Genomic DNA, 14382 nt, shown 5'->3' on the forward strand with positions numbered 1-14382 from the left:
ATTTATGCACTAGACAACATTCAAAAAACCATGTTAACATGCAGTTAGTTAAAAAGTCCTATAATCACTTTGAAACTCAAATCAATATTTTCACCTTAGTGCTTCTAAGTAGCTGGTATTTTCGCCACTTAGGTTTGTGAGCTCATTTGTTCCTATCAATACTCGTTCACCGCTTTGCATGTTAGCAAACAAATTTAACATCTTGGTAACTGATTGTGTGTTTAGTTAATGTCCATTCTCAGAAACACCTCCACAATCACAAATTTGGTCTGCAGGATTGACTTTGATTGCAAATGAGGTTTAGATTCTGAAGTCAAGCGTAGAATGAGGAGCCTAGCTGGAGAAATTAGATATGAAAAAAATATATAAAAGGATCCAAATCAGAAGACAAGAAGTAAAATTAATTTCCTTTTACAGATAATATAATAGTGTGTAAAAAATCCTTAAGACTCCATAAAAAATTTGTTAGAACTAATAACTGGGGAGCGCCCTGGTGGCTCAGTCAGTTAAGCATCCAACTCTTGATTTCAGCTCAGGTCATGATCTCACGGTTCATGAGTAAGAGCTCCATGTCAGGCTCTGCACTGACAACACGGAGCCTACTTGGGGTTCTCTTTCTCTCCCTCTCTCTCTGCCCCTCTCCTGTTCCTTCTCTCTCTCTCTCTCTCTCTCTCAAAATAAATTAAAAAAAACATTTTAAAGTAAAAAAAAAATAACGTAACTGAATTCAGTAAAGTCACAGGATACAAAATCAACATACAAAAACCAGTTGCGTTTCTGTAAACTAACAACGAACTATCTGAAAAGGAAGTTAAGAAATTATCCCTCATGACAACATCAAAAGGAATAAGATACCTAGGAATGAATTAAGGGGGTGAAAGACTTGTATACTGAAAAGTGCATCATTAATGAATAAAATTAAAGAAGACATAAATAAATGGAAAGACATCCATGTTCATGGATTGGAAGAATTATTATTAAAATGTCTATACTACCCCAAATGACCTTCAGATACAATGCAATCCTTATCAAAATCACAGTGGCATTTTTACAGAAACAGGAAAGAATTCTAAAATTCATGTTGAACCAAAAAGAAGCTCAAATCTTACGAAAGAAGAACAAAGCTGAAGGAGTCACATTTCCTGATTTCAAAATGCATTACAAATTTACAATAATTAAAAGAGTATAATACTGACATAGTAACAGACATATAAATCAATGGCAAAGAGTAGAGAGCCCAGAAACAACTGCTGGCCAATGCATATATGGTCAAGGGTGCCAAAAACACACATGGAGAAAGGGGAGTCTTTTCCACAAACGGTGCTGGGAAAACTGAATGTCCACACGCAAAGCAATAAAATTAGACTCTTATCTTACACCACACACAAAATTCAACTGGAGAGGGATGAAAAGCTGACACATAAGACTGGAAATCTAAGACTCCTAGCGAAGACCTGAGGGAAAACCCCATCACATTGTTCTGGGCAGTGATTTTTCGAATAGGACACCAAAAACACAAGCAACAAAACTAAAAATGAAGTATAGCCAAACACTAAACTCCATCTGCACAGCAAAGGAAACAATGAAAAGAGAGGAAGGGCAGCCGAGTGTAGGCAACTGACAGAATGGGAGAAAATATTTGCAAACCATCTATCTGATACAGGGTTAATATCGAAAATGTATGAGGAACTTGTTCAATTCAAAAGCATACGTAGATACCTAAGTTTAAATAGAGCAAAGGACCCAGATATCAGTTTCTCCAAGGAGACATATGATGGCAACAGGAGTATAAAATGATGCTCAACATCACCCATCACCAGAGAAATGCAGTCAAAGCCACGATGTGCTATCACCTCACACGGTTAGAATGTCAGGACGGCTATTGTATATAAAGACAGCAAGTGTTGGTGAGGATGTGGAGAAATGGGGATTCTTGTGCACTGTTGGTGGGAATGCAAAGTGGTCGGCAACAGTAGAAAACGGTATGGAGGTTCCTCGCAATTTAAAAACAGATATACTCTATTATGTGACAATGATACTTCCGCGTATTTGTCCAAAAGAATTGAAATTACCATCTCAAATAGATATTTGAACTCCTGTGTTTATTGCAGCATTATTCACAATAGCCAAGATGTGGAAACAAGCTAAAAATCCACTGGTGGACAAGTAGATACAGAAAAGGTGGTATATAGACATAGATGAAACTTGAGAATAACATCCCAAGTGAAATAAAACAGTCACAGAATGACAAATACTGGATGTTATTCTTATAGGAGTTATATAAAGTAGTCAAACACACTGAGGCAGAGAGTACAATGGTGGTGGCCAGGGTAGGGTATAGGGGAATATAAGGATTTGCTACTCAATGGATATAAAACTTCAGTTATGCAACATGATTAGGTTCTAGAGATCTGCTGTACAGTATTGTGTTTCTGGTTAACATTACCGTATGTTACATTTAAAAATTTGTTAAAAGGGTAGGTCTCATGTCAAGTATTCTTATCATGCACACACAAAATGAGCTGAGAAAACTCCCAACAGAATAAGCCCAAAGAAATCCATATCAAGATATATATAATTGTCTCACTAATGAAAACTAAAGCAAAGAAAAATAATGTTGAGATAGTGATAAAGAATGGCACGTTCATGGGGAAAACTATTTAAATGCAGGTAATTTCTCACCAGAAACCATGGAAGCCAGAGGGAAATAGTTCAGCATCTTTAAGTGCTTAGGGTGGAAAAACCCTGCCAACCCTGAATTCTGTATCCAATGAAAACATTTGTTAAGAATGAAGGGCTAATAAAGACATTCTTAGATGAAGAATAAGTAAGAGTATTTGTCACCAGCTTACCCACCTTAAAAGAAGGACTAGAGAAAGTGCTTTTAAGCTAGCCACGCAAAAAGCTATTCAAAGAGATACACTAAAAATCCCCACTCTAGATATATCAAAATGAAAGTCTAAAATGTTTAAGTAACCCATAGGAAGGCAGAAAAAGGAAAAGAGAAAAATGAAAAACAAGAGAGAACAGAATACATTCATACGTACATACACATATACATAGTTTAAGTCCCACTATATCAATAATTTAAAGTGTAATTACATTACATGTAAATGCTTTAAACACACAAATTAAAAATGGAGAGTGGCAGAGTAGATAAAATTCATAATCCAAAATATTCTGTCTCTAAGAAATTCACTTCAAATATATTAATATTGGTAGGTTGGAAGCAAAAGGATGGGAGATATATGCCATATGCTGTGGAAACAATCAAAAGATAGGAAAAGTGGTTATAATAATAACAGATAAAATGGACCACAGTACACACAAAAATTACTGGAGACAGAGAGAAAGATTACAGAATGATTAAAGGGTCAATTTATGAGGAAGATATAACAATAAATATGTATTCATTAAACAAGAGAGTTTCAAACTCTGTGAAGCAAAACTGATAGAAAGGAAAGGAGAAATAGAAATCCACACTTAGAGTTTGCAACTTCAACCCTTCTTTCTCAGAAAATGATAGGGGAACTAGAAAGAAAATTGGCAAGTATATAGAAGACCTCGATAACACCATCAACTAATAGGATCCAATCAACATTTAAAAAAAATTTTTTAAAAGAGAGGTGTTCAAGCATTATGATCACCAGACCTTCAATCTGTTGTCTGCCCAAAACTCTAAGATCCTTTTTACAAGCCAGCAGTTTCCTAGCAGCTGAGAATAAATTTATGTTTCTTCTTGTGTTGGAAAGCCATAGGAGGGCAGAAAAAAATCTCCTAGAATTTACCATCTGTTTTGATTGACTTACAGGTAATTTATAATCTCAACTCCTGGGAAACCACAGCGTGGCTCCTTACAAAAACCTCAAGGACACAGAACCATGTCTTAAGTTCACGGCAAAGGCTTAGCCAGTGTAGAGAGAGTCTGTTGCTGGGAATCTTTGCAAGACAGAACCCCCCTCCTGGGGCCTCACCAAGATGTGTGCTCTTCAGGAGGATGATTGTAAGGGCCTGCTCGATGGGATAAAAACCAGCTTTACGTAGACCAGCAACTTGTTCCCCTTCTTTTTTTCTGCCATAGAGCAGTTTGTGCGAACTGTCAAAGCCTAAAAGAGTAAAGCTCTTTAAGGACGGAAAGTGTGTTTCAGTTCATGTGGCCTCCCCGACACCCACTATGTAGTAAGTGCTTGAAGAATTGAAGCCAAACTAGACGTTCTCCTCTTGGATGGGGAGAGAATGACAACTGTACGTATCACCTCCTGCTGTCCCCACCATCTGTGGGACGGTCTCTGGCCAAGAACCGAAGGGAGTGAATGTGCTGCGGTGAGAGCAGGGCTCCCAGGAGAACCGGCCAGGCCATTGGCCCAGAACAGGGTGTGGAGGCTGAACGTGGATCCAGGAGGCTCAGTCGGGTTCCTGAGTATCTGGAAGAGACCCGGCCACCTGTGGGTGGCGGGAGGGACAAAGAAACGGGGCCTTGGGTGGGGAGTGGTCGAGAGAAGATCCCAGGCGCCGTGTTCTTGTCTGTGCATTCTCTGCCCTCTCCCGGGGAGCCCAGGGTGAGGATGCATGCAGGCCCCGGGGCTCTGGAGGGGGGTTGGTGCTGCTGCGGGGGTGGGGGGCAGTTGCTCGGGTGAGGACCCACAGCTTGAAGTCCAGGAGGGTGATGCCTCTGGCTTCGTTCTTCTTCCTCAGGATTGCTTTGGCTCTTCCGGGGCGGGGGTCCCTTTGTTACTGTCTCTCTCTCTCTTGCCATTCTCTCTGTCTCTGTTGTTCAGTGGTCATCAGTCAGCCCTCGTTCTCCAGGAGGAGCTGCTCTATGGGCAGGTGTGATTTGCCACGTTCCGGGAAGGGGTGAGTTCAGGGTCTTCCTACATCACCATCTTGAACCGAAACTCCCTTCCCTTTCATTTCTTTGACATCTTAGATTGAATCATTTGAATTTTTTTCTTATGCTTGAACAATTCTGATCTTGCAGTGTATTTATATCTACATTAAAAAGTAGCCTTTATTCATGATATTAGATTTGTTTTTTCCAGCTTGAATATACCTCCAGCTGAGGTATAACCGACAATTGGAATGTATTCTTCCTTATTTACTCCCTACACCCTTCTCCCTCTCCCTCTGTCCCTCTCTCTCTCTCTCTCTCTCTCTCTCTCTCTCTCTCCCTTTTCCTCAAGGAGGGTAGTAGCCATGATCAATGTGAGCATAATAGTTATGTACAGATCTGACACTGAACATTCTTTGCTCAAAAAAAATTGGAAAGAGGGAACTTTCCTTCTGTAATTCTTTCCATGAGTGTACTTGCCAGACGGTGGTGAGGAAGTGTGGTGGGATCAAACCTTCAGTGGGGGTCTGCCTCTGTGCACGTCTGCTGAGTCACCTGCCCTCGGGGCTGTGTTCTCGCCTCGTGTGAACCTGGCGGAGCAGCCCTCGAGAGGGGAGCCTGCGCGTGCGTGTCTCGGACAGGTGCACCGACCAGTGTGACCTGCCTCAGGACGTTTGGTCCTCTCTTTGAGGCTAAGTCAGCGCGGATAAGTGTGTCAAACCCTCTGTGTTACCCTCTGTCTTGTCCAATTTTCTCCTTAGACCCTTTTCTCACCGCCCCATCTCTGCCCGTCATTTTCCTGCATTGGTTTAATCCTCTGAGTGGGTAACATAGACGTGAGTGCTCCTGTGGCAGGTCTCTGTGAGTCCGAACACCAAAGCACAAATCCCGGTACCTCAACTTCCCTACGCGCCTCCTCTTACGGACCACGTGCTTTCTGTTTTACACAGTTTCCCCGGATTCCGCAACCCCCCACCCCACGTTCCCAGAAAGATCTGGACACCCGCTTTGAAAAACAGGTATTATCCTGTCTAGTCCTCATCTTCACATCATGCCCTAGGTCATGAAATTTTGCTGGTTGTCCTTAGGTTCATGGCGTACTCCTGTGAATTCTTCAAGTCGTCAGAAATCTACTCGCAAAACAATTGCTTCCACGGGGTGAGCAATGAAAGACAGAATATTTCAGATACGAAGTCTGTAGCTATCGTCTCTTGAAGGATTTGTTTTGACATCTTACAGACAGTTGTTTATACTGTCATAGGTATATGATTATTATAGGTGTAAATTTTATCAAAGGATGGCTTGCAAAATGACACAAACAATTCTCCATCAAGTGCCCAGTCAGCACCTGCCTAACCTGTTAGTGAGGGAACCTGCAGTGGTTCAGATGAGAACATCTTAGATCTCAAGGAGAGGTGGTCAGCTGGCAGGAGAATTCCAAGTCAGATGGAGGAGAGAGAGTAACCCCCTACTTGGCAATGGAGCCGTAACCTTTGAAATCTTTTGTAAGAAAAGAAAAATTTAAAGAGATGTATATAATTGACGTCAAATGCGTGTTTAGAAGGTACCTTCAGAACACGGTTGACATTCGTATCACATACGAAACCATCACGATAATCAAGATGGCAATCATACACATCCCCCCAAACCCTGTCATCTCCTAACGGGAAATCTGCTGAGACTGAGCGGTTTTGCAGGACGGTTTCAGCCGCTGGGGCAGCCCTGGGCTCTGGGCTCCTGCTCTGGCCGCTCCTCCCTTAAGAGCTGCCCTCCCTGGGGCGTCTGAGTGGCTCAGTGCGTTAAGCGTCGGACTCTTGATTTCAGCTCAGATCACGATCTCACGGTTCTTGGGTTCAAGCCCCGCATCGGGGTCTGTGCTGACATTTCGGAGCCTGCTTGGAATTCTCTCTCTCTCTCTCTCTCTCTCTCTCTCCTTCTCTGTCGGCCCCTCCCCCACTCTCTCTTTCTCAAAACAAATAAACATTAAAAAAAAAAAGAGCCACCCTCTTGGGGAGAGGTCCTGTGTCCTCTGGGGCAGGAGCAGTGGGTGATTGACTCTCCTGCCTGAGCTGAGGTCCCCTGGTCCCCTGACCTTGGGTGTCCTGGCGGTGTCCAGCTCCCAGGAAAGTGCACCTGGGCCCCAGGCAGTTGGGGAAAGAGCCCCCGGGGAGGCCCTTAGCCCTTCACATGGCTGTTTCGTGGCTACCAGTGTGGCCAAGCTCCTCAGAGACATAATGTTGTCTCAGGACACCATTTAGTCTTTTTCGGGGAAAGAACTTTACTCTTCAGAGTGGACTCGGTGCCGACGCAGAGATGCACCCTGCGAGTGACCTGCCTCGGTTTGCCCGTAAACACGGGGCGGACTCTCGCTCTGCGGCCCGAGGGTGCCCTGAGAATGCCGCGGCCGCCTCCCAGTGCTCCCGCGTCGGTGACTCCCAGCGGCTCCTCTGCAAGGTCGCCTACACACGGCTCACCTGCTAGTGGCTTCGGTTCTCCGGGTTCAGGCGGAGGCTGGAAGAGCTTTGTGGAGGGGGGACAGCGTGCACCTGTCACCCTGCGCGTGTTAACGCCTGCAGCCCAGTGAGCCAGACGGGACACCTCCCCCACCCCCCACATCTCCTCCCGCCTCTTTGCTGCCCGCCCGCCCTCTGCCCTTCCCCGGGCGTGCGCCGCTCTGCTTCTTCTTGCTAAAAGTCAGTCCAGGGGTTTTACGTCAGGAATCGGTCCAGTATGTGGCCCTTTGGGACTGGCTGAGCCACTCAGCAGGACGGAGATTCAGCCTTGCTTCCACGTCTGCAGCACCGTGTCCTTTCCACCTCGTTCTGGTTACCATGCACCTGTTGACAGGCGTCTGGGGGTCCCCCGGTTCGGGGACCCCTAGAGCCCACCCTGCCCACGTCCACTGCTGAGAAGCCCCCCCGCCATGGGTGGCTGTCCACCACCTGCCCTCAGGGCCACGGCCACCCCCTCCTCCAGCCGCTTCATCAGTCGGGAGCCCCCTTTCCTGACACGGCCTCCCTGTGGCCTGGGAAGTGGCTGCCTCACTTCATCTTGGGAACACTCCCTCTGGTCCAGACAGCTTTGGAATTTCGTGGCAGAGCCCGAGTCCCTCTTGCTGGAACCACCTCGGTGCTGGGCAGCCCGAAGCTGAGGTCTGGGCTTCAGAAACGGGATCCCCGCTTTACAGAGTCAAAGTGGCGGGGAGAGCTCCCGGGGTCGGTGACGTTGCCGGAACCAGAAGTTCCTCCGTCCCGCCGGGGAAGCCCTCTCTCTGGGGCCTGTTGGGCCGGCAGCTCCCTGGTCCCTTGTGGCAGGCCACTGTGGGGGCCCAGCGCCTGGGGACAAAGTGGTGACCCCACGTCCGGGCACTCCGCATGCAGAAGTTCCGAGAGTTACTCCCAGAAGCAGAGCTCAGGACATTTAAGTGACCAACCTGTCACTGGTAGTTACAGGCACCGTTCATGGTCCCCACTGTCCGCTGGACTCTCTGCAAGTGACTTAAATGCATCATCTGATTGGCTGCCCCCAGTGACCTCGTGAATACGAAATTGCTGCTACCACGGTTATTGCTCTGGTTCTCCAGGTGAGGGCCTGGTCATCGGAGACGTTGGCCAATGTGCCCAGAGACACACAGCTAACAGGTGCTGAGCAGGTGGACGGGAGGCTTCTGTCACGAGTCCCGTCTGCCAGACCCTCCTTCCCGAGGCCGTCCTAACGCCGCAACAGCTGTGGCCTTCCTGCCCCCTTTCCTGCGCCTTCCTCCCCCTCCGGGAGTCAGCAGATCCTACCCGGGAAGGCTCTCCTTTCGGGACCTGACGTGGCCTCCCTGCCTTCCCCTCCCCCACGGAGGAAAGACCCTCTTCGAGCTGTCTTGCCGAAGACAGTCGAGGAGCTCTGAGAAGCTGCACTTGAGCGTTCGGCTCAGAAATACGTACAAATATTTCCCAAGAAGTCTGACCAAATGCATTAGAGGCTTGCATCCCTGGTGCTTGTTGTCATCGTGAGAGATGCGCTCCCATGTCTTGGGATTCGCGGGATGAGTGGAGCCTGAGCCACATGCGGCATGGCCGGGAGCTCAGCCCCCACGCCCGCATCCGGGAACAGTCTGGTTTGCAGATGCCCTCGGGAAACAGAAGTCTGTCTTGTGTTCACGTCCGTGCAGCTGCCACCGTGAAATGCTTTCTCGTCCACGCTGTCACCACGCGGACAGCCCGGGCATCCTGGGGAGCGAGCGGCGGGGTCGTTGCCATAGCACCGCGTTGGCACAGAGCACAAGTTTGGCAGGGCGGTCATCACAAGTACATCGCTGGGGACCTGGCTGGTGACAAACGTCCTCGCGTCCTAACACAGAGGTTAAAATATTTCATGGGGTAAAAGGTGCTCTTCGCGGCTCAGCCTTTCCGGGGCAGGTCCACGTGTGCCGACGGCGGGCCACACACGGCGAAGGAGTCACGGTCGCGCAGCATGGTGCCCAGTGTGGGGACTGTGACCGTCTCCCCCAGAGAGTCACCAGGAAAGTTCGAGCGCCGGCGGAGGAGGTCTGCCGGCTACACGTTGCTGGTGCAACCACGCTGCGGGTCATGAGGCTGACAGCCACACGGGCCCGCCGTGGTGGCCGGGCACCGCCTGGGGACTCCGCTGCACCCACAGACGATGGTGGCCCACTTGGTGAGCCGGACGGAGCTGCAGAGCAGAGCCCTCATCAACGTGGAGCCTGCTGAAACTGACACTGGCTTGTGGGCTTTGGGACAACACACCCCTGGTGTCCTCCTGCCTGCGACCCGCACGGCAGGGTGCTTCTCCCCCGGGGGGCCTGAGACGCTTCAGCCCAAAGCAGCACACCCTCAGTGACTCACCTCTGGCAGGCTAGGGCACCATCTACACCCGCGTGGGCTAATGTGCAGTCTACACCCATGAGGGCTAGCGCACCATGGTCACCCGCTCAAGCCAGCAGGCCGTCCACACCCACGACGCTGGCCGAGGAACCTGGTGACGCAGTCACCAGGAGATGGGATGCCGCTTCCACACTTCCCAACTCTGGCCGCCCATTCAACCTGGCTGAGATTCCAGGTCTCTTGCCTGCAAGCTGGAAATCGGAAAACCCGGCGTTCTGGAGCCTCCCTCCCTCCCTCCGCCTGGTGTCCCCGGGGGTCCTGAAGAGGCACCTCCATGCAAGACTCCCAGCCGCGGTCAGGGCTGTGTGTCCTCCCCACGTCCAGGACATTTTGTCCTGTCCCCGTTGAGATATTCCTCACACAAGTCCTTGAAAGCGGTGATTCTCAGGCCCTTTACTCTTTTGAAAACTCAGGTACATCGTGAACCCTCCTCCCAAAGGAAAAAAAAAAAGCCCATTAATCAGGCGTGGATAGACTCAGTATCGATCACATGTCAATTCTGCCCAAATTGATCAATGCAACCCCAACAGAAATTCCAGCAGGCTTTTAAAAATCTGACAATTGAATCTAAAAGTCCTACAGAAATGCATAATACCTACAACAGCCAAGGTAATTTCTAAAAATAAGAACTAATTTGGAACGCTAACATTATCTGATTTCCAGACTATAATGAGTTTGCAGTAATTGAGGCAGTGTACCTTTCTTGAAAATACAGACAAAAAAGATCAGTGGAGTGGAAAGGAGTCCAGGAATCCAGCCACCCTGTATGGACAACTGATTTTGACCAAATTTCAAAAGCAAGTTAATAGAGAAATAATAGCCTTTTCACTAAATGGTCCTGCAACAATCAGGTATTCATACTTTAAAAGATGTCACTGGGGTGTCTGGGTGGCTCAGCTGGTTGAGTGTCCGACTGTGGCTCAGGTCATGATCTCATGGTTCGTGAGTTCAAGCCCCCCATTGGGCTCTGTGCTGACGGCTCGGAGCCTGGAGCCTGCTTCGGATTTGGTGTCTCCCTCTCTCTCTGTGCCCCTCCCCTGCTCACACTCTTGTCTCTCTCTCAAAAATAAATAAACATTAAAAAAAATTTTTTTTAAGATGGCACTGTTTTATTTCACGGAGTGAAAACTTGGTGGGGATGTGGGGTGAAAGGGGTCAGTTGCCCACCCGCCAACCCCAGACCTTGAATCCTTGCGAGAAACATGCAGTGCTATTAGGTTGACATAAACAAGGGGGAAACAGAGAACAGTGATAATAAAATGCTGCAAATAAGTCTATAGGTTTAAAGGAACATCTTTTCAGAAGTTCACATCAGGTGTCATGGATATTCAAGGAAAATGGGGGGCTTGCGGCTTCTCAAGATTCAGAGAGCGTCCGGGCTGGGAGGCGGTTCTGCTGGGAGGGGGCAGAGCGGGGCTGAGCCCAGGACATGTCACCTGAGCTGGTGGCCGGCCAGACCCCAGACTCTGATTAAATCCTGAGGATTTAGGATTCAAGGTGGCAGGTCCCGTCCGCCTTCGTTTCAACCCTGGAAGCTACAGTTTGGTTCAAAACGAGCGCAATATCTAAAGGTTTCCGGGAGCAAATATAAACTCTGCCCCACAAATAACCGAAACCAGATTCTCTGGAGGAGGCGGTGGGACAAGCGGAGGCGGGAAAAACGGAGAGTACTTTTTATTTGACGGAGTGGACAAATGGGAGACGGAGGTCGTGAATCATTTCATTAGGAGTAATGGCTTGGATTTATAGGGTGCCTTTCTTCTGAAGATCTAAAGCCATTCCCGGGAATCCCTGCTATTTTGTCTGTGTTCACAGCAACTTGAGCAACAAAACACTGTTGTGGAGTAAACATCAAATGCAGAAATGCTGCCGAAAGGGGGGTAGGGAGGCTTGAGAAGCCTGCGGGCCCTGAGGTGCCCCCAGAGGAAGGGGAGCTGTGGGGCTGGGGGCGGGGGGGGAGGGGAGCAGCTGGTGCTGCCAGGACCTGCCTCCTTCCTGGTTTCTGCCAGACGAGGCCCCGGCAGGTGCAGGGGGCTTCCCATTCCCAGCTCTCTTTGTCCACCTTTTCTTCTAAAAATAGACTTTATTCTAGAGTGGTTTTAGGCTCACGCCGAACCCGGGAAGAGATTTCCCACGTGCCTCCCGCCCACCCCCTGTGCACGGCCTCCCCCCACCAGAGGGGGGCATTCGTGGCAAGTGATGAACCCACAAACCCACAGGGACACATCGTCATCCCCCACAGTCCACAGTTTACACTCACTTGGGGCTCACTTGGGTATGTGCCTTCCATGGGTTTGGACAGATGTATGATGATGTGTGTCACCATTACAGAGTCACACAGAGTCCTTCCGCTGGCCTGGAGTGCTCTGTGTCCTCTTCACTCCCGTTCCTCACCTCCAGGCAACCCCTGACTGTCCACGGTCCCTACAGCTTTACCTTTTCCCGAATGTCACACAGCTGGAATCACACAGCCTTTCCAGCCGGCTTCCTTCTAACTGAACATACTTACAGTCCCTCCATGTCTTTTCGTGGCCTGATAGCTCATTTCTTTTTCTTTTTTTAATGTCTGTTTATTTTTGAGAGAGAGAGAGAGAGCGAATGGGGGAGGGTCAGAGAGGGAGGGAGACACAGAATCGGAAGCAGGCTCCAGGCTCCGAGCTGTCAGCACAGAGCCCGACGTGGGGCTCGAACCCATGAACCATGAGATCGTGACCTGAGCCGAAGTCAGACGCTCAACTGACTGAGTCACCCAGGCGCTCCAACTCGTTTCTTTTCAACACTGAATAATATTCCATTGTCTGGATGGACCACAGTTTACTTATCCATTCACCCACGGAGGACATCTTGGCACGATTATGAACAGAGCTGCTGTGAACACTGCGTGCAGGTGGTGTGGACATCCGTGCTCTTATCCACTGGAGACACACTGTGGGCTGTGATTGCTGATGGCTGCGTCCCACAGAAAGAGCAGGTTAGCTCTTATCGCTCTGTCTGCCTCTCAATTCCTAGTTCCTTTCTTAAGGTGTTGTGTTGAAATAGAGTATTGTACCACGGTGCCACATTGGTTTCTGATGTACGACACAGTGATTTGGCAAGTCTGTGCGTTCTAAGGGCAGTTCAGTTGCTAAGAAACCACCTACCCGTTTTCCACGTTGAGTTTTCCCCCGGCCACCAAGGGGAGTTCCCGTGGCTTCAGTTGTTCTGTGTCAGGAGTGGCCAGACCACAGCAGAAACCACACAACGTGGTCAGTACCTGCAAGGGGACCCGCGTGTCTCCGACCTGGGCATGTGTGCGGGGCTCCAGGAGAAAGCGTCTGACGTCCTAATTGGCAGTGTGGCCCAGTGTTGCCTCTGGGGCTGTGGGCGCAGGCGATCGGTCTCGTTGTTTCTCTTCCTTGTTCAAGCATCAACCAGACAGAGCACCTGACGTGTGCCGGGTGCCCCTGCTCGTGTGTCAGGGGCCCACCAGCCCGCTCCCCACCTCCAGCCTAGATGCAGACGTGGTGCCAGCCGCGGTGTGGCTGGAAACTAGAAGGGTCGCCTGCCAGGTGGGGAGCAGGGTGGGGTCACGGCGTGGCTCGCTGAACCTCACAGAGGGCTGGAATGCCCATGACGCCTTCTCAGAAATGCATGACCTTGTCTACCCCCAGATTATAAAGCCTGATGTAAAAAAAGCAATTTAGGGATAATCCAGGGAGATTGAATATCCACCGGGCGCTCGTTGGAGGTGGTAACGTCACGTCTGCCATATCAGAGACAAATGTCCTGTGGTTTAGAGACGCACAGGGAAGAGTCTAGCAGTACAAACATGTGGAGCCCACTGTTTGCACCAATGAGGGTCAACAAACACAAACCATGCAACAAAGGGGGAAGTTGGAGGGGGGAGAGAGGCAGTGGTTCTCAAGCTTCACGGGCCCCCCGAGGGATGTTTAACGCTCAATGCTGGGCCCCCAGAGCTGCCGGTCGGGTGGGGCTGGGGTGAGACCTGGAATTCTCGTTTCTAACAAGTCCCGGATGCTTCGGACGCTGCTGGTTCACACTCTCAGAACCACTGTGTGAAGGAAACAGCAAGATTGCAAAACACGGCTGATCACACACTGGGCGTGGGGTCGAGGGGTGATCACGCACTGGGCGTGGGGTGGCTTGAGATTCCTTAGACTATCATCTCTACGTTTGCGTGCTTGACATAGAGGTGTCCGAACATCTTTTAAACAATATATTCTCTGCACATTTTCAGAGTTGAGAAAACGTTGACGATCGAGAAATCAAATTCTTGCCAAGACCTTCCTCTACCCAAAGCTCCCATGAGGAATCAAGCATCAGGTCCAGGGGACACTCAGCCAACACGCCCACAGAAGGCCCATCTCTTCTCACCGTTTGCCAGAGATTTGGGTGACAGTGACGCAGCCACCTGCCTTGCGAGGAAAGACAACAGGTGCGTGGTCCCGGCAACTCGCCACAATGGGAAAACCCGCGTTTCAGTGACTTAGTTTACGAATAACTCATGTTCAGCTCCGTTAGCTGTGGAAGCATTTGGTCCTGCTCCCCCAGCCTCCCTCCCTGGGGAATAAAAACACACAAGAGTGGTTTAAACGAGAGAAACATTTGCTTTTCTTTCCTCTGGGGCCTCCTGAGCTGCTCAGGGGCCAGCATCCTACT

General features: G+C 49.4%; 1 protein-coding gene across 1 annotated transcript in view; it reads left to right on the forward strand.

The window, feature by feature from the left end:
* Positions 1 to 14382, forward strand: part of S1PR3 (sphingosine-1-phosphate receptor 3) — a 256049-nt gene that overhangs the window by 184025 nt on the left and 57642 nt on the right. The window contains exon 2 of the mRNA XM_042965050.1: positions 13961 to 14158. The gene's annotated coding sequence lies outside the window, so the exon portion shown is untranslated. The remainder of the gene's footprint in view (positions 1 to 13960; positions 14159 to 14382) is intronic.

The sequence above is a fragment of the Panthera tigris genome, chromosome D4 (genome assembly GCF_018350195.1).
Source record: "Panthera tigris isolate Pti1 chromosome D4, P.tigris_Pti1_mat1.1, whole genome shotgun sequence".
Classification (NCBI taxonomy): domain Eukaryota; kingdom Metazoa; phylum Chordata; class Mammalia; order Carnivora; family Felidae; genus Panthera; species Panthera tigris.